This window comes from Anguilla rostrata, chromosome 18, assembly GCF_018555375.3.
Source record: "Anguilla rostrata isolate EN2019 chromosome 18, ASM1855537v3, whole genome shotgun sequence".
Lineage (NCBI taxonomy): Eukaryota > Metazoa > Chordata > Actinopteri > Anguilliformes > Anguillidae > Anguilla > Anguilla rostrata.
This window is the reverse complement of record NC_057950.1, coordinates 3,280,699-3,308,693: the sequence shown is the minus strand read 5'-3', so window position 1 is coordinate 3,308,693 and position 27,995 is coordinate 3,280,699. Positions and strand designations below refer to the sequence as shown.

The 27,995-nt window shown below is 47.3% G+C and overlaps 1 protein-coding gene and 1 pseudogene across 1 annotated transcript in view; one reads left to right on the top strand and one right to left on the bottom strand.

Annotated features, from left to right (window-relative positions):
* The window catches only part of znf488 (zinc finger protein 488), a 38,088-nt gene that overhangs the window by 3,745 nt on the left and 6,348 nt on the right, over positions 1–27,995 (top strand). The window lies entirely within an intron of this gene.
* LOC135245358 (anthrax toxin receptor 1-like) lies at positions 5–27,704 on the bottom strand (annotated as a pseudogene).

The window sequence follows — 27,995 nt, the reverse complement described above, 5'->3', positions numbered from 1 at the left end:
AGGGCGGGGGTCAGGGAGGCCCGGCGGGGTGCGAACCGGGGTGGCCCAGGCGGCGGCCGACTCAGGGAGGGGGGTCTCTGCAGGGCGGCTGGATCAGCGGTGTGTAGTCCGGTGGGGGGGGGGGGTTTTTGGGCGCGCGGGGGTGTCCTCGCTGCCTCCTCTTTCACCCTGGTAAAGCTGATACATCGACCCTGTTGTGGGGGGGAGGAGCAGACAGACAACCACGGGTTAAAACTGTATAATTATTTTTTGGGGGGGGTGGCATTCTACAAACAAGGAAGTGTCTCTGTGACTGCAGATGTCAGTCTTCACTATGAGCCCCACAGTCCCACTCCCCCCCACCCCCACCCCACCCTCAAGAGGAACGCCCAGGAGATGATCCCCAAAAGGGGCCAGGCCTTCACACATCCCGGTCCTCAGCTGTCACCCCGAATCTGTCCTTAGAGAGGAGCAGGGGGGGGGGGAGGATGGTTTAAGGAGCCGCTCTTCCTCCTGCGCTCAACGTCATCGTAAAAACCTCCGTGGGGAGGGGGGGGTGGTTTCACTGTCAGTGCAGGGGAACTTTTCCGGGACCATTGTCAAATGCTTTGTCGCCAAGGTTTCTGCTCGAGGACCGAAGCAACAAAGGCCCTCCGAGCTCACACTTTACGCACCATTAGACGGGAAAAATGAAACTTTCTGCCACAAATGGCGGAGAAAAACGTCCACTTTTGTTATGGAAACGGAATCCTCAGATTGGGTTTGTCGGCTTCTGAGATTGCGGTCCGCACTTTTGTTTGGAAAACAAAATACGATACGAGACAAACGGGTGCAAAAAAAAAAAATGTTTAAAAATTCATGACCTGGGTCGTTTTGTAAATCTCAAATTGTAAATTCAAATAAAGCAGCTCTGCATTCTGAGAATGCTGCTGGAAAAAAATGTTATCGGAAATCGAGCTTTGTGACGGACCAAAAAGAGCAAAACTTAACATACTAATTCAGTGAGGGGTGCACAAAGTTAACGTTCAGGGGCCAATATCAATAACTGGTTTTATCCTCTCTGCTGTCCACTTGTCTGAATAAAGCAAAAAAAAAAAAAAATTTACAAAAGGACCGTTTGTTTGCCCTTTTAAACAAGACCAGGTCAAAACCTAGTATATGGCTGGACCGACCGACCAATGGTGTAACTTCATCACTCAGTCACTCACTCAGTCACAGACGTTCGCGTTTATCGGGCTGGCCCCGCTGTTGCGGTCCAGCCAAAAACAAAAATGAAAAATAAAATAAAATGCTTAAACATAGTTGTTGGTTCTGTCCTCCAGGCTCTCTTGTTCTATCTGTTGACGACAGGAGAAGGACATTTGGAGGACTCGTCATTGTTCCTGTTCCCTGCCACGTGAGAGAGCAGGACCAGCGCAAATCCTTAGTACTCACGGGTTCAGACGAGCGGGGCCCATCAGGAACTGAGCGGTCTCTGCCAGGCAGTGTGTTCGAGCTCGTCAGGAGAACAGATGGGTGGGTGGGGGAGCTTTGCAGGACGTGAGCATGAGGGATGCCCTGCTGTCGCTGTGCGTTTGGGGCAGAGAGTGCCTGCCTGTGTTCGCTGTGCGTTTGGGCAGGAGGTGCCCGCCTGTTGCGGGGTTGGGCAGAGGGTGCCCTGCCTGTGTTCGCTGTGCGTTTGGGGGCAGAGGGGGTGCCCTGCCTGTGTTCGCTGTGCGTTTGGGGGCAGAGGAGGTGCCCTGCCTGTGTTCGCTGTGCGTTTGGGGGCAGAGGAGGTGCCCTGCCTGTGTTCGCTGTGCGTTTGGGGGCAGAGGGGGTGCCCTGCCTGTGTTCGCTGTGCGTTTGGGGGCACAGGAAGGTTGGCCTAGCGGCGGTTTCCTGTGAGAAGCTCCTGTAAAAAACCATTAAAAAAACAAATAACCAGACACCGCACTGCGTCTCCGTGTGCCCCTCGCGCGCTGTCCGTCGGCCTGGCGGTGTCACACGCGACGTTAACGTCATGAGAGATGACAGCGCCTCGCTGTCAGGTGCAGCGCCGGATTTGGCGGGTCTGAATGGGGGCCTTGGCTGCATGGGGGAGGGGACTGGGGGCTGTGATAATAATCGAGGGGGGGGGCACCGGCCAGGACACGTTCAGCCCTGGGGGAGAGGGGACACACACACAGACTGACACGTACTGTCACTGACAGGGCTCTCTGTCTGTCTGCTGAGCCCCAAAAACGCACAGCGCTGACACACGGGGACCCCCACCCAGGCCCAAAGGCATGCTGGGAATTAGGACTGGTGATGCTGGGAAGCCAGTTACTGTCCATTTTCAGAACGACCATAGTGTCTCCAGTCTTAAGATACTGGGGTGCTATTTAAACATTGATAAGTCACATAGTGAAATACTTTTACTTTGGAGCATTTTAAGGAAGTTTAGACCTTTTTATTGTAGATGCTGGCATAGATACTTCACCCTAAAATGGACAGAGGAGGATGGGCCCACTCCGTTTCCTCCCAAGGTTTCTTTGTGTACGATATCCATTTTCGGCTTGGTTTTGTGGTGGTTGAGGCCTGTTGCTGTTAGGCCTGTTGTGACACATCCTCTGTAAAATGTGCTGTATAAACAAATTTTTATTTAACTAGCAGGTTAAGTTTGTCCGTAGTTGGTCCGATCTTCTTCGAGCGCGGGACTGAAGATCATAACTATTCATAACCTTTCGTAACTGCTTATAACCGCAGCGTCGACTACCTTTGCAGTCAATACCAGGACCGACCACCCAGCCTGCCAATCTCATTACCCAGAAGCCACCTCTCTTCTGCGCCCACCCCCTGCTTTAGACCTCGGCAATCGACCAGCACAGAGACTTGCTGCCAGCTGGGGACAATCCAGGGGGGTTAGGGCACCATATGGAAAGGGTTTTTCCTTCCCCCCCCACCTCCTCCCCCCACATCTGCATGGTATTCATGGGGCTCTGCTCTCATTGGGTCCATATGTTCCCCCTTGTGCCGGGCTGTTGTTGTACTGCTCGCCAAATTGTTCTTTTCGCTGCACACGACCAGCGAGACAACTCAGGCATAACCCCCCCACACCCCCCCCCCCAAGCCCGCCCCTTCCCAACCTGCCTTTCCCTAATCAATCACAGCACCCTCTTCTCCACCACAATGGTTTTGCCACAATAAAATGCGCCCCCCCTCCCCCAGCTGTAAAACACCTCATGTCGCTGTGGGATGCCCCCCCCCCCCCCCCCAAATCAGGCATTAAATCAGACCACCAAGTGTCTGCTCTCCGTCCCGCCCACTGACCCTAATCCCCCCCCCCATCCAAAAAAAGCCAGGAAATCAATGAAAACAATTCAGGGGAAAAACATTCATCCATTCATCTGGCCTTGTAAATTATGCAAAAGGAAAGTCCCTCCAGTTACCCAGAATGGGTCTTTCCTGCATTCCATTTTGTCACTGGGAGGAAGTGGAGGTGGAGAAAACCCAGCCAAAGTGACACACATCCCTGAAAACACACATCTTGAGATCCTTCTTCTGTCCTTAACAAGACGAGGGTCGTCAAAAAGAACACATGGAGCAGGCAGACCTTGTGGCGTAAAAAACTCCAGAGTGGTTTCTGTGTGCTTGTAAACAGACAGAGTGTGCAAAAGAATGACAAAAGGCAGCTTTGATGAGGATGTTCTTGGCCAGCAGTTATGGCCGGTGTCGTAAAGCAAGCCTGTCACTGACGCATCACAATGCCTTTACTGTGGGATTGTGGGTAAGGAGCTTGACCCTCCCGGTCATCTCTGCTGTGTTGCCTTGCGTCCCTCTCCCAAACCGTTTGTGTGTGTTTATTATGATAATACTGGCTGTGGAACATAATTCGAGTTTACTCGTGGGGCAGAAAAGTGTTATTTTCCACAATGGAGGATTGGCGTGATAGGCCATAATAAGTATGAGAAAACAGTCTGATAGTTAATTATGCCCTGTGGCATTATCCCACACTGCCCCAAACCACACTGCACACTGACCCAAACTACACTGCCCCGAACCACACTGCATTCACTCAGTGTAAACACTGCAGACTGTAAGGTGCAGCCCTCAGCTGACTCCAGAGTCTAGGGGCTGCATGTGGAGGCTGAAAGCATGGGAGGGTAGGGTGAGTCGTGTTGCACAGTCTGACAGTGGTTTCAGCTTTTCTGTGAGGGATGTATTTCATTATTTATTTTTAAACCAAATATGCTTTATTACTGCATGTATGCAGAATAGCTATGACCATGCATGGTCATGGAGGTTAAGAATAATCCATATTTGAAAAGAATCATTTCAAGGCTAATTTAAAGCTTTACATTGGACAAACCTTCATAGTCATGTTAGATGTTAGCTTTCTACCACCAGTGGAAAGAGTTTTGACATCATAGGGGAACACTAAGTGTGTTTTTGATTTTCCTCCTACTCTCCTGTGATTAATTCATCTACCCGTTTAAAAATGTTAAATTTTTTGGATCAGCAATTTTCTACCCCCAAAGGAGTTGAGGGTGTGTTTTTATGAAGAGCAGAGGCCTGTCGAGGCTATTCATTTTTTTTTTTTTTAATGAAGGTAAACTGTGAATGATTCTTTTCACATTAAGTCTTCGAGCACTTAACTGAAAACAGCAGGAAGGAAAGGGGAAAAACGTTGGCTGAGGCACCGTGTGAAACCGCTTCTGTGTGCTCCGCCCTGGAACAGCTTTTTAAGGGAAAAACTCCACTGAACTGGACTCCTGCAGTACGCTCTTACTCCCGTTACTGATATTTATTCCAATTTATACCAAAATATAGTGCGATTCATTTTGGTTTGCTATAAATCACACTTTATAATTCTTATCGCCCTCCCGTTCGGCATTCTGAGAAAATCCCATCAAACGTTTCACCAGAACTTTGTGGACATCGCAGACGATGACTTTCCGGTGCGCTGTGGGAACTTTGGTTTTGGTTGTTATCGTGTGTGATTTGTTGCCGCATCACAGTCTGGGTATTTGTGGACTACAGATAGTAGTATGAATTTTTTTTTAGATGTTTTTGAGAGAATTTTAAAATGGCTGAAACCACACAGCACCCAAATCGCCAGGGTGGAGCGGAGCTGAGCGGCTTTTCCAGAACAGCTGTGGGGGCCATTTAAACCCGGCTCAGGGGCATTCTGATCCTGAGGGAAACAGCGGGGACATTGTGCCCCCCCCCTGCTACAGTGGCAACTCCCCCCCCACCCCCCCTCTCGCTAGCGGGACCCGGGCACATTGTGCTGCAGGTGGGCATGGGGGGGGGGGGGGGACACACACAGAGGCCCCTCACATCGCTGTGGGGACGATGCCTCGCAGCTGTTTCCACGGCGATCCCACCCACTCGCAGACCGAAGCGCACGTGAACCCTTCGGCCTCTTCCTCACAACGTCCCCTCCAGTGTGGAGCAGAGTCACAGAGCAGCACCTCCAGTACGGAGCAGAGTCTCAGAGCAGCACCTCCAGTACGGAGCAGGGTCACAGAGCAGCACCTCCATTGTGGAGCAGAGTCACAGAGCAGCACCTCCAGTACGGAGCAGAGTCACAGAGCAGCACCTCCAGTACGGAGCAGAGTCACAGAGCAGCACCTCCAGTGCGGAGCAGAGTCACAGAGCAGCACCTCCATTGTGGGGCAGAGTATCAGAGCAGCACCTCCATTGTGGGGCAGAGTATCAGAGCAGCACCTCCAGTATGGAGCAGAGTCACAGAGCAGCACCTCCAGTACGGAGCAGAGTCACAGAGCAGCACCTCCAGTACGGAGCAGAGTCACAGAGCAGCACCTCCAGTATGGAGCAGAGTCACAGAGCAGCACCTCCAGTATGGAGCAGAGTCACAGAGCAGCACCTCCATTGTGGAGCAGAGTCACAGAGCAGCACCTCCATTGTGGAGCAGAGTCACAGAGCAGCACCTCCATTGCGGAGCAGAGTCTCAGAGCAGCACCTCCATTGTGGAGCAGAGTCACAGAGCAGCACCTCCATTGTGGAGCAGAGTCACAGAGCAGCACCTCCATTGTGGGGCAGAGTCACAGAGCAGCACCTCCATTGTGGAGCAGAGTCACAGAGCAGCACCTCCATTGTGGAGCAGAGTCACAGAGCAGCACCTCCATTGTGGAGCAGAGTCACAGAGCAGCACCTCCAGTACGGAGCAGAGTCACAGAGCAGCACCTCCAGTATGGAGCAGAGTCACAGAGCAGCACCTCCAGTACGGAGCAGAGTCACAGAGCAGCACCTCCATTGTGGAGCAGAGTCACAGAGCAGCACCTCCAGTACGGAGCAGAGTCACAGAGCAGCACCTCCATTGTGGAGCAGAGTCACAGAGCAGCACCTCCATTGTTGGGCAGAGTCACAGAGCAGCACCTCCATTGTGGAGCAGAGTCACAGAGCAGCACCTCCATTGTGGGGAAGAGTCACAGAGCAGCACCTCCATTGTGGGGCAGAGTCACAGAGCAGCACCTCCATTGTGGAGCAGAGTCACAGAGCAGCACCTCCATTGTGGAGCACAGTCACAGAGCAGAACCTCAGAGTCACAGAGCGCAAGGGCTATATCAGCCCCCCCCCCCCCCCCTTCTCTGTGGCCCAGATGAAGTGGTGGCCCACTCCTCTGTGGCGGACATACTGTAAGCCATTCAGGCACGAGCCCTCCGTGAATGGCGCCATTCAGGGCCTGGCAGATGCATCGCCATGGCGATAAAGTACCGCTCCGCGGCAGAAAGAGGCGTCTGTGCCACAGGCAGGCAGAACGGCGGGGCCGGGACGCACGTACAGACGGCGGGAAGGAGACGGGAGTGGAGGAGAGGCCAGGGATTCTGGGAAGGCGCTGAGGAGTTCTGGATGTGTGTGCTTATCACACCCAAGTCTGCTGCCTCTTTGGGTCAGAAGTTCAGTATTTCCTGATTTATCAATTTATCAAAAAATCAGGCAAAATTACATTGGGAAACCCTCATGTTGTACTGCTCTGGTAATTTGAGGATCTTAATGGCTCTGCAACCTTAAATTACCCAGGGTCAATTATATTACACATATAAGAAGGTTTGTACTGAAAGCAACATTGTAGAAGCAAACCAAAGACATTAAACCTTTGGCATCTGTGGATTATTACAGTTTCCCTTGAACTATAAAGAGGCATGTTTAAAAGGAAACATACCAAGGATGTTTCCACAAAAAACAACCTGGAGAAATCTCAGTTTACATTTGGCTTACAAAAGCCATGCAATCTGAGTTTACTGTTTGCGATACATGTGTATGTTTAGTGACTACAACTCTATATTTAGCGAGATAAAAGTGGCCAGCTGAATCCCAACTCTAGAGAAAAAACAGGAATGCAATTTGCCAATAATGCAAGGCACTGACCAACTGTACACCCAGAATGACCTCTGAATTGACATTTGCTGCTGATCTTTGATTGGTGGCGGTGCTGCTCACCTGATCCCCAGGTTGTGGCCTCATTAGGGACACCTGGTCATACCCACGGCGAAACAGAGCCCAAAGAGCGTCCAGCTTGCCCTGTAGGGGACAGGAAAGGGCATGAGCCTAAAAAAAGGCATTGTATCCCCCCAAAAAAACTTATAATAATATATGGCATATTAACATATTGGAGAAGATGAATTAATTTCACTGTAATTTTAAATTGCTGTTTGCCTCCCTGTGATCCATCGAATGTAAGTATGTGCCATTTCCTTGGGGTGTAGTTGACTGCTGTTTACCTTAATGGGTGTAGTTGGCTGTGCTGTTTACCTGGATGGGTGTAGTTGGCTGCTGTTACGGATGTGTAGTTGGCTGTGCTGTTTACCTGGATGGGTGTAGTTGGCTGTGCTGTTTACCTGGATGGGTGTAGTTGGCTGTGCTGTTTACCTGGATGGGTGTAGTTGGCTGTGCTGTTTACCTGGATGGGTGTAGTTGGCTGTGCTGTTTACCTGGATAGGCGTGTACCACCTCCTCTCAGTGGTTCTCCTCCGGTAGCCGTGCTTCCTGGGTTTGGGCTCGTAAGGCTCAAATTCCTGCTCCGGCATCTTCACCACCGCGTTCTTGGGCTTCTCCAGCTTCGCCCCCTCTTCTGTGGAGCCCTTCCCACCCCAGCGCACCTGAAAGGTCACATGACCTCAGAATGAGTCTAGGCCCCACCCCTCCATGAGCAGTGGGTGGACTGGGGAGCCCTCAAAAGAGACTTTGAGGAGCCGTTCACCACACGACCCTCCAGAAGCTCTACATTGTACATTACCTCCATCCTTTTAATGCCCCCAACGCCTCGGCCCCCATAGTACGATGCATCCACGGTCGGCCACTTCTTTTTTGGCATCCCATCCTCATCGTCAGACTCCTGACCAAGGACAGACATGCAGCCAATCAACACACATTGTCTGGAAGGCTGCTAGCCTCACTATTGGCTAGGATCAGTGCTGGTACCTAACCTAGCACATGCTTAATCCCTGCTGTCTGAACTTCTTTTGGCTAATCTGGTACGAGAACTATATCAGATTACCGGTAACGGTACAATCAGTCCTGGTCCGGGACAAAGCATAGTTTGTTTTTAAGGGCTCCAGGTGGGAGAACCATAGCGAAACAAAGCGAAACAATGCAGAATGGACACTATGATGGCTCAAATACAACTGGCTACAAAAAGCACACAAGCAATTGAGGGGCGCCATTGACAAGTTTGGCCATAATGCTATTTGCTGCTATTGAGAGGGTAAGAATGGGGTGGGACTTCAAATGCATTGAAGAAAAGCCTCGAGTCTCCCAGAAACTCAGGCTGGTGAGTGAGGCCACTATTTCCAAACGCAGATGTACAATCCAAGGGAACAAACGCCACAAAGCTCCTTTATGTGAAGTCGGCTGTGATGGCTGGTCGCCTTTAACCCCCATGAACAAAGCTAACACAAGAGGCCCATTATGAGACAGGCCTTCTACATATTCAGCCCTTTCAATGCAAGAATTTGTGTAGTGATGAATGCATTTAAGGCTATATATTTGGACTTTATCGTTCTGGGACATTTGAATAGTAATAAAGTCAAGCCTCCTTAAAGACTTTGGACATGCAAATAAGACTATATATGTGAGCTGGTGATTCCTTCCACAACCTTAGTTGGGAGGGAAAGATTCATATTTATTCTGTGAATTGGCCTGGGTCATGCCCTGATAGATATCTGGGGTGGATACGGAGACCGGTCCGGATGCTGCCGTATTTGTCACTTTGAGGCCGGTAACTGAGTCCAGATGACATCACGGAAAGGGGGAGGGGGCACTTACCGGCTCTGGGGGAGGAGGCGGTGGGGGTTCTTTGATCACCTACAAAATAAAATGCAGGAAAAAAGGGCTCAAAATGAGAGGATTTGGGGAAAACGAGAGCTGTGCAGTTCGGAAATATGGCATGCGGAACATACCATTCCAAATAGCGTAAGGGTGACTCGTGTGATGAGGCAGAACTCTGCCTTTGTGTCTGGCTCGTAATGCTGAACGTTAGGGGGTGAATGATGAAGTGATGATGAAAGAATAGTGTTGTTTTGTGACTGAATAAGGGCACGGCAGTCTTTCAGAACTGAGTTCCTGTATGACCTCACTGCAGCGAGGCGGCTGATGTGGAAAGAGTGGTTGATCTTCGCGAGCGTGATGAACTCACCACGGTGCAGCACAGCGGCCAAAACCACCACATCAACGCAAGGGCCAACAACAGCAGGAGGATCAGCAGGGTGATCAGGAGGATCGTACCATCAAACTGCGTGGCAGAGGGGGGACACACACACACACACAAACCAAAGGGAATATTGGCATGAACGTAATCCCAGGAGACACTTGAAGATCAGAGCAATGCTTTTGGAAAGTGGGCATAAAGTCAAAAGTAGGAAAAGTTGGTAGGAATAGTCAGGAAAAATTAAAATTTGTTCTGATGTTTTTTTAAAAATATTCTGCGAAAGATGTGGCATATGAGGAGAGCAGTTACGAAATAAAGGGAAAGCCAGGGTTTTTGGAGGGGGGGGGGAACCCCTTGGGCAGCCCCTTGGTTTGGCTTTGGACAGGACAGGAGGAGACTTACAGCAGAGAGGAGGGCCCCTCTGAAGAAAGGAAGGGCAGAGGAGACCCTAGAGAAGAGGAGGCTGGGGAGGAAGAGTGGAATAAAGAGTCGTCAGAAAACCAGAGAGACGGAGTCTTCTTTTTTTTGGCATGGCATTTCAGCAAACCCAAAAGGCAGAGACAGAATCAAATGACTGGCAATGATTCTATAAAACTTGCCAGATGAGTTGATTGCCTCTGCAGCAGATGGTAAACAGTACTCATGCATTCTATGGTAGTCATGTGCACACCAGTACTCGCACATTCTATGGTAGTAATGTGTACACCAGTATTCACATGTTCTATGGTAGTAATGTGTACACCAGTACTTACACATTCGGTGGTGGTGATGTGTACAGAGCTCGTGATGAACGATAGTCCTTCATTCATGCTCACTTGTAGGTAGACCACCCTGAACACAAGCAGATAGGACGTGAATTACTACTGTAGCCCTTTTTAGATAGTTTTGGCCACTTTATGGAAGTGGGTATTGAAAGCAGTTTTTCTTTTTTGGAGGGGGCGGGGGGGGGGGGTGGGCGGGGAGCCAGATGTGGCTCTCTTCTTGGTGGGGAACTGACGGAGGGGAAGCTGTCACCAGGTCGCTATGAGGGACTACCCTGACCGACAGCTCGCTGTGAGGGACTTCCCTGACGGACAGCGGCCACCCTCAGCCTTCTGCCCTCCTCCATCCCATCATGCTTTGCAGTGACTGGTGGAGGTTGTGTAGAAATCATGCCGGGGGTGGAGGATGGGGGGGGGGGGTGAAAGCGTGTTGGGAGTTGGGAGGTGCGGTGACAGAGCGATCTGGTTTGCCATCAATCAGCGACTGGCTGCGTTTTTGTTTTTTTTTCCTGACGCTTCTTCTGGAAGCGTCTCGAGTCACGTTGCGTTTGTGTGACGGCAGACGGGACTGTCAGAGCTTCTGCCTTCAGACCCCTCCCTCCTCCCACTGATACTACAGAAGAAAAGCCTAACCAAGAGAAACCCTGCCTGCTGAAAGTTCAGTTGTTCACCTCACTATTATTGTAATACTTTTATGCATTTAGCTTGACATTACTTTACAATTCCCTGAGATGCTGAGATCCACTACACCAGGGATCCACTGTCCAAAATCGATCATAATTACCAGACTCTTCACTAAAGAGAATGTTTGGGAGTTAAGGCATGAATGTTTACCCCTGACCTTAAAGCTGAAACAATACGATAGTTTACTGTGAGAATCATTACCCCTTTAATGTGAGGTAGAGGGAATCCAAAAACACAACAGGGCCCATTCTGTACACAGACCATATCTGAAAAAAACTTTACAGTGATAAGAACAGCAAGGAGTTTTTAAAACCCGAAAGTAGCCACAGGCTGTTCTTTCTGTGAGAGACCAACAATCACACTGAGCAATAAAATGAAATGCAGCAGATAGCTTGCATTCATGCACCCGAACCCCCGTCAGAGAGACCTGCCAGTTCATGTGAAATATTTAGATTGTTCCATTGATGGGGGGGATCTCAAAAGTCCCTACAAAAATCTTTCTGACAAGAACAAGACGAATGAGCTCCTCTAGGTGTCTGGGCTTGGTGTGTGAGGCTCGGAGGCTGTTAGTGGGGGATTCTGCCGGTTTCAGAGAGAGAAAAAAAGTTTAAGGACCTGAAGACTCTCTGGAGGGTGGCTCTGGGGTGTCTGCTTCCTAATGGGGGGGGGGGGGGGGGGTTTGGCCTTTTGGCCCCATGCTTGGGGGAGGGGCCCCCCGTCAGAACAGATCTACAGCACGGCCCTGGGGCCCCGTGTCCCTGGGCCCTACCTACGGAGAGCTCCTCACACGAGTCGAGACGCTGTCGGCCCCTCCTCGACCATCGTCTAATTAAAGGCTTCTCTCAGACCTCCTTCAGACGCCGGGAGAGTGTCTCGCTGCATCAGCGAGAACATCCTCTGATTGATAAGAAGACTCAGAAATGACATTGGCCCTAATTTATCAAGGATATCTGTGCCTTGGTTTGTCGCTGAGAAGTGTTAACGTGAGATGCATTAGTCCGGTAAACAAAATGCGTGCATGCGTTAACTGATGAATCGAAACACTTACTTCCCGACTTCGTCTATGACTGGCGCAGGGCATAGCAGATAGGTGTCTTCAATGTCCGCAGGTTTCTCGTCTGCAAAATGAAACAACGTTCTTCAGAACATTTTCATCGTTGTCTTTAGTTTACTCCATCTTCCTTACTGGAATTATACAGGATCTAAAGTAGGGTTTTTGCATTAATGTGACACCCCATGATGTGTGCGTCTATATGCATGCACACATCATTACAAAACAGAAGTAAAACACTACTCACTTATGGTGATGGTGTCGTTGACTTTGAAACTGCACAAGACCTGGTCGATATTTCTGGCGTGTAAAAACCCGTTCCCTCTCACCACCACTTGAAATGATTCTGAAATAAATAAATAAAGAACTATTTTAAGCCCTAGGTTAATATTAACATTAATAATGCATTTGGTCATGATGAGACTTCATCATGAGATGAGATTTTCAGCATCATTCCAAATTTCAGTTGTATTACACACCTTTCCTACCAGTTAGGCTACCGAAACTCTAATACAATTCTTAGCATTTTTGGTACCGACAAAATGCAAGGATTTGCAACCGTTTATTGTTCATTTTACAAAATGAAATGATACGCACACATTAAGCACGTTAGATTGGCACATTATCTTGTGCTAGCAGCAGTAGAAATGGAACATTTTGAAAATATCTGAAAATTGCTTGTGCGAAAGGGGGTGCCTGGTCCGGTCTGAGCGTTCGTAAGCACGCGGCGGTGCGAAAGGGGGGTGCCTGGTCCAGTCGGGGCGTTCGTAAGCACGCGGCGATGCGAAAGGGGGGTGTCTGGTCCGGTCGGGGCGTTCGTAAGCACGCGGCGGTGCGAAAGGGGGGTGCCTGGTCCGGTCGGGGCGTTCGTAAGCACGCGGCGATGCGAAAGGCGAAGTGCCTCGTGTCGCTCGCGCGGAACTCTTCGCACTTCCTCCGCAGATCCGTGTCTCACGCGGACCTTTCGCGAAATGCCACGCGCTGTGAAATCATGAAGTGCACAGCCGCCGGGAGGCTGGCCTCTCTGCCCTGTTTTATGTTCCCTCCATCCCTAACCTTTCATGTGGACTCAATTCAGCGAGGGAGGGGGGGTGGAAGGGCGAGGGTGACTGTCCACGGTCTATTGGTGCTAATAATAAAAGTGATGCTGCTCACAAATATCTCCCAGCAACTGTAGCTAGAGGACGTTATGAGAGCGGGGAAACATGACCTTTGACCTCTATGATCCCCCTCAGGCTGCCCTCTGCTCACTGACGGCCGCTAACTAGCATATGTTAGAGATATTACAAAAACAAAAAAAAAAGAAAGATTTGTTGGCTTTAAAAATGTGACTGACTGAGAGCCTGGGTAGGGGGCAGAGTAGGGGGGGCGGGGAATGGCCCACCAAAGGGAGGCCGTGTCCGGGGGGTGAAGGGGGGGGGGGATTCTGAGTCTGCGAGCGCAGCTAGCTTCGTTAGCTTTGCTGTGCTTTATAAAGGGCGAGCAGTCCACCACACCTTTTAGCATTTCAGAAGGACACGGTGAAGACCACTGGGTGCGAAAGAGGAAAACATCATGTGCTCAGTGTGCCATCAGGAAATCCTCACTCTTCACAAAGGTCACGGAAATGCTGTCATAACACACAGCGAGAGTCTGATAGGCTGTGAATATCCCTCTCAGCAGACATGGCTTTTCATACATTATACCGTACGTTAATATTCTTTAAATGGAGAAAAATTCGTTGAAAAACAATCTCTACTCTACTGTGATATTACCATTTATATACAGCGACATTGTTAAAGTAAATTTACAATGTTAAGTAAGAAAATGAATTGTCATTTTTATCATGTAATTAGATGTAGATACGAGACCTTTCTGTATATGTGCACATGTATAATGTATGTAGTATATGGTGGAAAGATTAACATATTGCACATCCCACATTATGTGAAAATATTTTATTTTTTCCTTTGGCCATGTACTGTTTCTAGGTGCAATATTAGACAGAAACGCATTGGGATTAGCATATTAGCATATGTATTATGCCGTATGTTAGGTGGTAATGTATTATGAGAGAGGCTTAATTGTCTGGCAGAGGTCCTGGTCCTCTCCTGTACATGGTAGTAGAGTGTCAGATGATGTCATCAGCTCTCAGCCTGTCAGGATCACTCATGTCACATCTGGCTCCTCCCCTTTCATCAGTTAACCTGTCAGAGGCTGCAAACGGCTGACTCACTAGTGGGCCAGTCCCTTCACTGGCTCATGTTGATGTGGGTGATTGCCTTTAATTTGGGATCCCTGCCTGGACCCCATTCCCTTTTCTGGGGGTGGTTCTGTCAGACAGGGTGTGGCAGGCTGTGATAGGGTGGCAGCGGGGGGGTGGGGGTCAGTTGTGGGCGGAGCTGGGAGATGACTGGCAGGAGCTGACTCTTCCCATCCACACCTGAGCGTCTGACGAGCTGTCAGGGCGGCCTGTCAGTGGCGGAGGCAAAGGGCCGTGAACGTAATCAGGGCAACGATGCTGTCAGGACGCGGAGCTTAGCGTAGCGGCCACCTCCAGCCCCCGCACCGATGGCCCGTTCACTGGCCACTCGGCCTGGTCACTTCACATCAGCGTGATCGTGGAGATAGAGCACGCAGACAGGAGCTAGCTTAGCGGTGCGTTCAGGGAGATACGGCACGCAGACAGGAGCTAGCTTAGCGGTGCGTTCAGGGAGATACGGCACGCAGACAGGAGCTAGCTTAGCGTCCTGATCGTGGAGCTAGAGCACGCAGACAGGAGCTAGCTTAGCGCTGTGATCGGGGAGATCCGGGACCGAGACAGGAGCTAGCTTAGCCTCGTGATCGCGGAGATCCGGTACGCAGACAGGAGCTAGCTTAGCGGTGCATTCGGGGAGATACAGGGATTCCTGGAAACGTGGTCTGTTAGGAGTTAATATCTCTCTCAAATACACAAACTTAAATCTCCTAAGCACCTTTTCTGTCTGCTTTATTTAATTACCACAGAATGCATTATACCAGAAATGAATCCAATTAATAACCATGTAATATGTTTATTATGGTGGTAATGGTACATGCAGATTAAATTAGGAGAATCATTTTACACAGACCTGAGTCATGGTTTTAATTATGTGGAGACGATATCTGAGGGGTTTTTAGTATGGTGAAAGAAACAACCGGAAAAAAAAAAGTGAAATCAGAGGGTTTAGTACATCTGGGAAATGCATGAATCAAAGATGTGCAGTTTAGGACATATAGTGCTTAAATAGCAACTACAGCATTCTGTCATCATTAGGGTCCCAATTATTTATTTATATATACACACGCGTGTATGTATGCATTTATATATATGTATGCGATTAAAATTTTTTTTTTTTTTTTTTACATACTGTATATATTGCATATTGTTTTGTTCAGTGACTAAAAATTAGAATGAGGCACTCTTATCATATGTCATCAGTCAGTCAGCCTGGCGTCTGGCTCCAGATAATTACTCACCGTCCACACGGGCGTGACATCACATGAGGCGACATAAAACTTATTGTCCAGGCAGGGCAGTGAAAATTGGCGGTGATCTCTCCTTGCCTGGCTGGATCTCTCTGGCCTAGTCTGCCACATCGTATCTGTTTGAAAAGGCGATCCCGCCCTCGTACTGAAATTCCTCTGTCCGGCTCAGGGCCTTTGTTTGACCGGGAGGAAGTTGGCCGCGGTGTATAATTGGCCGGCCGGGCGGGCCTGGTGCAGGAAGCGCTGGTGTGCAGGGTGGGGGGAGACTAATGAAGCTTGACATGACCTTATTAGTCAGCCCCCCTCCCCCCCATGCACTTCACGGGATTACCTCCCCGGCACAGAGTCGCGGAGCTGCTTGCCTGCCCCGCCCTGTGCATCATCATCATCATGAGGCCACCCAATCATAAACCCCCAAACCCCGTCAGCACGGCTCTCTGGGAAATTGGAGCCAAGCTGAGACACGGTCTGGTGAGAGACCGCTGACTTTGCTGCATGTCCAGCTGTGTAACTCCAACCAGCTCCACCATACTTGCTGATATTTTATGGAGTTATTGGCAAAATAGCTTATCAGATGTTCACGTAAAGAAAGCCCTCTCATGTAAGCTCGTTTATGTTGCCGTTAGGCCGTCCGAGTCCTTACCTCCTGCGCAGACGCTCGACGGTTCAGCAGCTAATATCTCGATGCAGGACTTCTTTATGATCTGAAATGACAGCATGCGGGAGGGTTACGTTTAGAAACGGAGGTCAGAGGTCAGATCGAGCGTCGGGCGGCCCGAGTAACTTACGGAGTCGATCATCCCCCTCAGCGCCTGGAAGCCCCCCATGACGGGGAACACGTGCTCGATGGTGTCGGCAATGGTGGCCAGCTACCGGAAAACACACAGCCCGTTATTCAGAGCAGAACGCCTGCTTTCAAAAAACCTCTTCCAGTCAAGCTCTGCCTCATCGGAGCCCAAAGCATTCAAGCAAAGGCTTTTATAGTTTTTATATTGAATTTGCATTGGTTTTATATTGAATTTAGGTAAAGATGCCCCCCCTCCCCACACACATGCAACCATGACGGCAGTAGATTCAGTTAGACCGTTTGTATTTACATTAGGCAATAGAAAGCGCTATACAATTACAGGAGGTAAGACCGATTGTCTGGCAGTCGGAGGGTTGCCGGTTCAAACCCCGCCCTGGGCGTGTCGAAGTGTCCTTGAGCAAGACACCTAACCCCTAACCCCTAACTGCTCTGGCGAATGAGAGGCATCAATTGTAAAGCGCTTTGGATAAAAGCGCTATATAAATGCAGTCCATTTACCATTTACCATCCATTTACCTGCGTCTCGTTGAAGTCTTTGACTCCAACACAGTACACGATGGCGCCCAGGGACCTGGCTCTCTCCGCCTGTAACGGGAACACAAACGAGCGATGAGTCCCGTCGTTTCAGTCACGTCCAATCAAACGGCCGCCGGAAGGCGCGAACGTATGGCGACGGCCAATCGCGAGCGCGTCGCGACAGCCAATCACGAGCATGCTACTCGCCTCCATTTGCGCCGTCTCGAACTGCTGCGGGTTCAGCTCGCCGTCGGTCAGCGCGATGATGACGCTCGCCGTCCCTTTAAGGAAGAAATCGGAGGAAAAAGCAATCTTAGCGTTTCCTGAGCAGGGCGTGGCACAGGGACAAATACAGCGCGGTCTCATGGGACACTTACCGTAGTTCTCGTAGAATATTTGCTCATTTGCCTGCAATCGCAAAGGGAAAAGATGGGATAGATTAAAATGAACAGTCTTGGAAAAATGAAAGAATGATATGATGGGTGAGGGTGTTTAACAGTGTCCTACCTTTTCAAGCCCCAGGTGCATAAAGGTGTCGCCCCCTGGTTTCTCATTATACAAAGAATTCAGTCCTTTCCTTATTTCATCCCTAAAAACCATGACGGTAATAGTGAGTGATTGACTTTTTAAACCATTTTCCAGTCACTGTTGTCCCAACTGCATGCCCATCCAATCAGTGGCAGCTTGAGTGTCTGCCTTCCCATAATGCCCTCGCCCACAGGCCAGTAACAACCATTCTACACTCTACAGACCACACAGTACTACAGGAGAGCCAATGACTATTTTATACCCTGCAGACCACACAGTACTACAGGAGAGCCAGTGACTCTCTTACACAATATAGTCCACACAATACTACAGGAGAGACTGTGACTATTTTACCCCATACACTATACTGCAAGAGAATCTGCACTGGCATCCGTACCAGACCATATGATCCATCCATGCACTAGGACAGTTCCTTAACACCCAGCCACTCCAGAAAAATGTGTTAAGTGCCAGTAAAACAATCGAGGAAATGTCTCATTGATAGCGGAGGCGATAAGCCTCCAGCAGGACACAGGAATATATACCTGTTCTCCGTCAGCTTCATGATTGTGGTTCCTCGAGATGAGAAGACGATGAAGGACATCCGGAGCATTGGGCTGCAAGCAGACATTACTATAGATTACTGTGGCATCTGACCCTTTCACTGCAGTTTACCCAATCACGTTTCAGCCTTTAATCACCTGCTCTTATCCAGAGTGACTTACACAGCTTCTCTCTATATACCGGCTATTTATACATCCAGATATTTTACTGGAGCAATGCAGGCTAAGGAAGGACATGCGTTTCTCAAGGGCACCATGGCAGTGGGCAGCCTGGGGTTTCAACTAACAGCCTCAAGATCAGCTGAACAACATTTACACTACACTGCTGTGCCAGCAACATTAGGCCCTTTAAGAATAACAGTTCCTTTGTTAGTCTGAATAGTGTACTTGCATTATGATGGCCTTTTTTAATAATAGGCAATTATTGAAAACTGAAAACGGAGATAATCTGGAATAGGCTGTGATGAGTAGGAGTATGACCAGAGAGCCATCAGAAAAAGGTGTGTGTGTGTGTGTGTAAATCATTTGCACATGTTAATGGTAATATCAAACTATGAAACTGACTCATTTAAAAAATGATCATGCATAAAAATTTTGTCTTACCTTATAAATTTCTCTGCCAGATGTTCAACAAAGGAATAGATCTCTCCCCAGTGATTTTTGACACTTCCAGATCTGTAAGGGGGAAAAAAAATATTGGTTTTCAAAGCAAGGGAGTGAACCAAGAATGACCAGGAGTGGAATTAATCTAGCATGTCTTCACATGTGGTTTTTAATATTTCAACCAGAATGATGTGTTCCTCTTATAATAATTACTATCTATTATGTCTTGGATTTTATGTGAAACTGCAGCTGGACCACCATCTAATATGAACATGACTCATTAAAAAATATACGAGAGTGTATTTCATATGTGAAGATTTATTTGGCTACGTATTTATTGATGAGGAGTGGGTCACAGGAAAGGCATTAGTCAGGAGACTGTAAAGTTTGGGAACCCTTCCTATGAATGAACCACACGTATTAGTATTTCAAAGAGGGACTGTTGGGTGAGGTTAGAGATAATAGCCAATTTTTTTTATTTTTTTTTATCGTTTCAAACCATTGAGAGTGTCCAGTCGTATTTGTAAGCCCATCTAATGCTTCTCTAAGACATGTTTCACTCACACGTGCGCTTTCCTTCAAAATGTCTGCATAGATCAGCACAAGCCTTCCACGTGCATGAGCACAGCCACAGTTTGGATTTGGGATTTGACACAGGTAGTGTGTCACTGCACCAGAACCAGTGTCTAGGCTCAGTGATCCATCCCCGGTTCAGTGTCAGTTTAACAGCTTTGTACCAGACTTGGCTGCCTTTCCAAAACTGGAAAATTAATCTGCATATCTTCTGTGCTTTGAATCATTCAGCTGGGTGGTGTCCCTGTGCTGTTATACTTATCTTGGAAGAAATTACGTGAGCCCATGTTTAGTTCAAGTTGACTAAAGTGCGTAGAACCTGCAAACCACGCTCTAAATCAAGCTTTAAAGTGCATGATCTCAACTCGAAAGAAGAACGACTGTCTCGTTAATGCCATGTTCTGAACCCATAGCTAAATTATATGAACTGTTTGAAGGCCCAGTAGAAGGTCTGGGCAATATTGTTTAAGCACTGATGCAATATTCTCCCGGGTCTATGATTCACTTTTATGGCCTTTTCTTAAAAAAAAAAAAGATTTTTCCATACAAGTCTCTAACCGTTTCTAACTGGCACAGACACTGCCAGAAGTCTAACACTGGGGCCCCGTTGCCGTCAACGGAACGCCAACGCAAAAAACCCGTAAAGCGTGCCCGCCAGCGTAACCAATGAGCCGAAGGCGCGTAATGAGCTGCGCTGAGGCGGGGCTGCGCACGCGGTCCGCCGGGACGCTCCGAACCGGGGACGGGTAACGGGGCCGTCGCTCCGAAAATGAGCCCGTTTTCCGCTCGCCCCGTTCCATCGCAGCGCAGGGAGAGAGGACCCGAGGCCGGGCCTCCTGCTTTGATGTAGAGCCACCGCAGAACCCCAGGTGTTTAAACAAAAGGGTGGGGGGGGGTTCAGCCTGAGGGGGCTCCCCTGTGAGGTCATTAGCATGGCGGTGGGTCTGGGGGGTCCTGGATGGGAGTTTTGAGGTACTGTAGTCTGGGGGGGGTCCAGCCCCATTCAGCTTGCCTTTCTTCACCTGTCCAAACAGCATAACGGGAGGATGTGGGTCATTTTTGTGGAGAGATCCGAGATGAAAGTCAGATAAATAAATCTGTCAGGGCATTTCTGGTGGGGGGCATGGGTGTGGGGGGGGGTTGAGGTGGATTTCCTAATTAAATCCGGTTTTGATTCAGGCTCAGACTTAAATTAGATTTCCGAAGTTTTCATTTGTACGTAACTCACTACCTAATCTTTCCTACGTCTCTGACCCTGTGTCCTTTGCTTAATGTAATTTTAAGGGATTTATATGCTTGAATTTTTTTCTTCCCCCCAGTTTGGATTGTCTAATTCTATTGTTCATAGACCCGTCTCATCCCTGCTCTCTCTTCTGAAGCTCAATTTCCTGATCACCTCTTTTCACACCATTGCCTACTTTCTACTCATTCTCCTGTCCATTCTGTTTAGTTTTATTTCTGTAGTATTTTCCACAAAGGACTAATGTTTCAAAGCAGTTCACAGGCATTACTTCCATGAATTGGATCTAAACTCAAGGTACATTTAAGTTTAGGCCAAAAAAAAAACACCAGGATCTAAACTCAATTTTTAGACCGAAGGCCTTATTTCAGGATTGATCTCCCCCTAGTCATTCAGGCGCAGAATGTTGATCAGAGAAAGAGAGGGAGAGGTCGTTTCTCAGCTTGTTCCCTAGTGATGCATCCAGTTGTGGAACTGTGTAGGTAGGTAAGCTCCAGACATTGCATTTGCTGACTTTGCCCGGGGAACTGCGTTAGGCAGGGTTTCAGACATTAGCCAACATTTGTGGCATTGGATCAAAGCATGCAATTTTCCCACATTGGCCAATATGGGTTTTTTTATGAGTTTTATTTTTTTTAAATTCCTTGTGGAAAACGTCCACTGTGAAGCTCTTTGAGAACCTGGTTGTAAATAGTGCCATGCAGACCCATTACCTGAGACTAACAGCACTAACCGCTCCCAGCATCACGACATATACTGTACACAGTGGTTGTGGCGAACATCACACTCAAAGGATTAAATCAATACCTTTCAGAAACAAACACTGGCATTCCCGCTTCTGAACGCGAACTCAGTCGGACTGTAGCTTTCCACAACATCAAGTCTGCTCTCAGCTTAGTCTGCCTGTCTCCCTCACTGAGAAATGATCTTTACCTTTTACACCCCCCCCCCCCCGGCCATGTAGACCTTTTCCCACTGCACGCCGTCCTCCTGCTCTGTTCAGCTGGCTCCTGTTGAACCCCTGAACCGTCTCTTCCACCCACGCAGCTCCCTGGCCAAACCCCTGAAATCATCTTAAAAATAAATAAATAAAAAAACAGCTGGAGTGTTTCTCTAAAAAAAAAAAAAAAAATAAAAACCTGACTCATAGTTCACTCTCAGCCTGCGAAGACCACCTACAATAACACAAAGATGCTCTCATCTCCGGCTCTTCTTCTGACTACTCTGATCTCATGGAAACCCTAAGATCTTTTTTCCACTAAAAAAAAAAAAAAAAAAGCACTCCTCAATCACATGGGCAATCTTTCCCACTCCTTCACAGTTGACAAATGTAATAATTTCCTTTTTACATTTTTTTCAATCGAAAATGAAAGCTATACACAATTCCACTGGCCACCTCCACCTCCGCCCCCTCTTACTGACCTCCTTGCAGTTATTGGTGAGAGTTTACAGAAAGAAATGTCACTCCAACGTAAACAAAACTCCAGTATTCCCGGTATAGCAGAATTTGAGCTGCGCTTACTGTAAATGTCATGTGCAAGATGGAACCCGTTCGAAGAGGGTTGGCTTGGCATTTGCTGTGCTTTTTCTTCGTTATTAAGCTAGGGTCAGTGGGTGACATTTTAAGGTAATTCTGTCTGTGGCATCGCATCGCTTGGTCCATAAAGCAGACCAAAAGCTCAGCCATGCATGCCAGCCAGCACATCCTCAGGCTTTCACTAAACTTTACAAAAGCAAAGGGTAAAGTGTGAAGGGTAAATCCACAAAGTCTGGCAAACCCAAAAAAAGTACTAAAGCCAGAACCCTTTAAACAAAAACAAAGTCGTTCCTCGGTTTTTTTTTTTTTCTAATTTTCTCAGACAACGCCACTTTTTCCCGTTGTGTTCATCATCTTAGGAGGAGCAGGTGGTTTCAGAACATGCAGCCCATATCCATCTTGTGTAAAAAAACGGCGCATTCTCTCCGACGTTCTGTGCTGTTGGACGCAGCGGTCAGGAGCTCCGCGGGTAATGAGGCCTACCATACGCATCATCGAGAACCCCGCATTCCCGCCAAATAAAGCTATGACTCAATCTGACCAGAATTCAGTCTGTCCCGCACTGCAGTTCATCCCTGACTTCAAGCAACACGTTTAAGCACATTTTGCACTGCAATTCCTGTCAAATGACCACACATGCATTTGTTCTTTGTTTGTCTCCTCAGCTATTATACCCCACACTGCTGTCGGTGACAAAATGGCTGACTTTTTGTTCTTCAAGCTGAGGACAATGTGGTTACACTAAATGACCGTGTGGTGACAGCTAGATTCCAGCCTTGATGTCTCATTGGCTTTCATATGACTTCCCAGAGAGAGCAGCCAGCTCTAGGACTAGACTGTAGAGTGCAGAGCAAGGGTATGTTTGTTGTTTTAAACATTGGAGGCACTAGGCAACCAAGATAATAAAAAATAACTACTTTATTAAGCATTTTTGCTGACTTATTAAGTATTTTCTGGTAATACGTTGGGGCGAGTAAAGAGAAAATCCCACTGAAAGATGTCTTGATTTTCACACACATGAAAGGGTTTGCACAACATTATCTTGCATCTAACTTAATTGAGGCTCCAATCATAACCTAAATGGTAATGTCATGTTGAAGAGGATGAATTTTTTTTTTGACTTGGTCCCTTAAACCATGGATCCATTTTTACTTCACCTCACCTCAGAGTCTACACCTTCAAAGAAGGCAGGGTGTAAACAACATAGGCTATCCCAACATGCTCTTCACCTAACTGCCCTTCAGCCATTAAAACCCTTAACGTTCGAGAGCATGACTCCTTTAAACGATGATCACATCAAACAAAGCCATTGTAATTTAATAACAGTTGAGAAAACTGTACCACAGGTTGCCAACCAGACTTTTAATGAGTCCAAGCCCTGACCAAACCCCTGAGAGTTCATTCCTCTTCAAGTGGGGTTTTTTGGTATGTTTTACTTTGTCTGCAGCTGTATTTTGGGGTCTCTCAAATGTCTTTAAAAAATTACTACTAAAGCCCCCCCAGATAATTATACGTTCTACGACAGTTATCGTACATTACGTTGTTTAGCATCTTGCTTAACTGTACGGGACAAAAGCCAGTGGCTCCCAGTGAGGTAAAAACGGGGGGAAAACTAGATTAATTTGCGCATGAAACCGATTTGGTTTCAAGTACTTGAGTCCGTTCCAAGGAGCAGCGCGTGGCGGTCGGTGGGCGTGCCTAACGGAAATGCTTCGAGCCCTTCGCGTGCGCTGCGGCGAGACTACAGCTGGGAGAGATAACGGCGATTAGCGCTCTCGGCTTTATCCGGCGCCACTGGGCGACACGCTAACATCTCTACATGTTTCGCACAGCGGGGCAGGAGAAACGTCTTCCTGCCTGGACGGGCTCACAGTCTCGTGCACATTTGGTTTCAGTAAAACCGTAGTTAACAGATCTCGCGCGGCATGGCGACCATGTTCATTATGACTTATTAAACAGCAGGTTGGGTCCGTGGCAGTCTGATTCAGCAGTTGTGCCTTGGACCTGAATTCCAGTTGCTACTCCATAATGCAGCTTATTGTTTAAAGATGCAATTTCCTGTAAACATTTTTTAAAAAGCTTCTTAAAGTCATGATGGTGTACTGCTTCACAAAAAAGCGGTGTTGTACTTGTCTGCACTCTGATATTGCAGGTATAAGCATTTAAAAACAAAATTATGGCCTCCTTTATCTGGGAACAGCAATGGTTTTGATTTCGAGGGAGGATGTTTAATGTTGTTTAGTTTTTTCAGGTAAATATAACCACCAAAACATTGTACTGCACTAAGGAGACGAGGCCTGCTCATCAGTGATGTACCATCCCAGTTGACACAAAACGTTCTCACAATGTTGCTGGCATGTAGCGGCAATGTTATAACATTGACAAAACATTCCAGTAACATTGCGAGAACATTTCGCGTTAGCTAGTGTCAAGAGACAATAACTTATTTCTGAATAACCCTACATAGTATAAGCTCTGCTGTTCTTTGGTTCATCAAATTTGTGAAGGATTGGAGAAAATGTACCATTTAAAGGCCCTTTGTAGCCCTTTGTAAAATTGATTAAGATGATGAATTGCTGTATATGGTTGTGTGTGGTCCTGCTGTATAGGTTCATGCTTTACTGTGTTGCTTAATATATTACTTCCTATCCTGTGCCCACTATCCCCAGTTCTTGTGATATGCACTTTAATGCATCACAAACTGACGGTTCCGCAAGTCACTGTATTAGTGTTCACAGAAGGAATTAATGCTAACGTCTTACAGTGTCCTTATAATTTAAACTAACAATAACAATATTTTTAAACTGTTGTAACAACATATGCATTGGCCATATTTTGCTGTATCAGCAGTAGTCACTTTAAAACAGCTGGGCCTCTTTTAGGAAACCCGCATCGGGCTAAAAAGCAATAAATGTCTCCACCTGCCTGGCGACGAGGGCCTTAGAACTTAGAACAGGAAGTCTCGTAATGAGCCTCCGATCGTTTGAAGCTAATTGGGCCAGGAGCCTAATCATGCTTCCTTCAAAGATAACGATCATCCATCCTCGCAACACAAGCAAATGTCAGACTTTCCTTTTAAAATTCAACGCTGAATATTTTGTTGAAATCAACAGATATAAATGTACTTCTATAATCAGTAATCTCTCGTACTTCACCTCATAAGTAGACCTACAAACTACATATTTTGCTCACACAAACGATGCCTGTTCTATGGGAGCTAAATAGTCCCATATATACCGAATGTAGCAGTGCATTTGCACCAGACCTGTGAATGATTGACTGGTTTGATTTTGATTTATCTGAATGTTAGCGAACATGCCCTAAAAGCCCCAATCGTGGTGCTTTCTCTCTAGGAGAGTAATAGAAGAAACGGGATGGGATACCAAAGCACATACGGTTGCAAAACTATGTGACAAAATATCGAGCTCACTATCTATCAGTAATCCTGCCTACAACCACCTGGGGAAAAAATAATGTCAGAGAGCTACAGTAGCATGCGTCACTGTCTAGTGTCTTTAACTGTCTATGACCTTAAAGGCACGCAAGACTGGGTTATAGCTAACCTGGTAGAATTGTACTAAAGAGCCACGTGCAAGATAAACCATTCTGTCAATACATTGAGTGTGGAATTGCCACCTATCCCAAAACAGCCATCTGGGGGAAAATAATGTCAGATGGCTACAGTAGCATCGCTGTCCAGCTCATATGACTTTGAAGACATGGGCGACTGAGTAACAGCTAACCCGGTGAAAGAAAGAGCTTCTTTTACGGACGTGGTAGTGTCACGAGCGCGACTCCCTGTCCAGTTTCAAAGGGGGGGAAAGGGACCGAGCAAATCTTGGATCATTTTGAACTGCTTGGTCAGCTAACCATATTTTCAAGACGCGCCACCCCTTCCACCGTCTCCTCACATAGACACGCAAGAGTGCGCGTGTAGTTTGCTGACTGAGTGATTCACAGCACCAGATAAAATTATATAACAGTATAAATGCTCTTCCTTGGGTTTGCAACGTGAAATTGCAATTTAAGGGTTTGCACTGTCCGTGTTTCGCATAAAACGACAAGATAAAGTTTATGTAGGCCTATATTCTTCACTTGAAATATTTGTGAAACAGGCATCCACGAGGTTAGCTACTATAAATAAAATCCATACTGCTATCTAGCGAATTGCTTCAAAGTGTAAAATAGACATCGCGTTTCCGCATTACAAACAGTCTCATCAGACAGCTGGCGCAGCTGGAGCGTCCGACAACATAAGCTACAATTTGTAACCCTGTAGCCTACATGCATCCAGCCCTCAACACCGTGATCGATGTGCTGCTTTTCTTAGTTTTCAAACAGGGTGGATATGAACAATCCAATAACGGTAACAAGCCATTCCGAGACTAAATCAGACTTTTTGCTGTTGGTTTGTAACAGGGGACGGATAGGGTTATTGACTGTGTGTTGAAAATGAATCGATCGGGTTGAGTAAACGAATGAAAAAGAACAGCGGAAAGCCAGCCCCGTTCATAAAACATGACGGCTTCCAGAGTCCCATAACGAGACAAAGGACCAGAAGTAGCCTATGCACGAGTTCAGAGGTGTAGCACGAGCGTGGTGAGGGAAGGACGGAGTGAAAGACTAACGGTATGCCCCAGCCGCGCCTCGAGACAACTGGTTCGTTGCATGGCTACGCGCAATGAGGAGTAAATAAAATGTCATAAATGTGACAGCCACTTACTTGTCGAGGACAAAGTACAAGTCGAAAGCGCCTTGACAAGACCTCTCCTCTTCAACATCTTCCTCTGTCTCAGCCGTAACTGAAGGCAGTGTGAACACGAAAAATCCGATTAAAACCAGTGCAAGGCACGCGTTAATCAAAATACTCGCCATCGTTTCCTAGACCATTTGATGTCCCAAAAAAAACACAGTACAGAAATTCAACAGCCTTTCACATTATTCCCAAAGTCGTGGAAGGGTTTCCTCCAGGAAGCTCCAGCACAAAAGGATAATCGCGGTTCCACAGTTCCGTCCTGTCCTTGCGTCAGACGGCGCAGTTTCCTAACATTACACACACGGTCTTCCTCCAAACGGAGCGATCAAGTGATGAACTAGGCAATGAAAAGGTAACACGTGCGTGAGGAAAAATTACTTCCCCTTGGAAAAATGACAATAACTGCCAATTAAACGCTTAAATAACAAGCCACATAAGATACAAACTATGCACCAACTCCAAATTCCATAGATTTATGTTGGAGACGGTGTGTGAGACGGGTATTTTTTTAATCTCCTTGGTCGGGACAACATCCAGGCTACTTTCTTGGCTAATACAGAGCAGCAAAAACAAATGTATGAAACAGCGGAGATCCTTTAGTATAGTAGGCTAGTCTCTCGCGCTAAAAAAAAGGGGGGGGGGGGGGGAACAGGAGGCCCTTGCTGCAGTGCTGGCAAGGAATAAAATGAGAGCGCTACGTCTGCATGAGTTGGTAAAAAAAAAAAAAAAAATACACGGTCTGGTTTCATATTTCTAATCTGCCCGCATAGAAAAGCTTGAAGTTCTGGCCCCACCTTATTTTCTGTGACTGCATTTAGAAGCACTTGGACAGTATATTATTATAATTTTGTAATGTTTTTTTTTTTTTTGTTTTTATGTCTAGCAGGCGAAAATCCAAAACACACCCACACACACATACGTGTGTTGAAGTTAAAGTGTCAAAATTGATCTAACCGCAAAGCGACGTTGCCTTAGCTTAGTAAGCAAGAAACCAAGTATTTTTACACAATATTGCTGCAGAAATTGATTAATTATGTATAGGGCTTAAATGTGTTGTTACAGAAATTACCCCATGGATTTGATGTGGATAACTTAGACTGATACTGTAACCTTTTGATTGATGTATGGCTTATGTCTCTAGTTTCTCAATTTGATAGGGTGAGATAAGACAAATGTACAAACATTTGTGCTCTACTTCTTCCACCACTCGGATTGTCCAGAGATGCAATTAGGTGCAGTCGTCGCCCTAACAAATAAAAGCATTTCTTGTCATACCAGA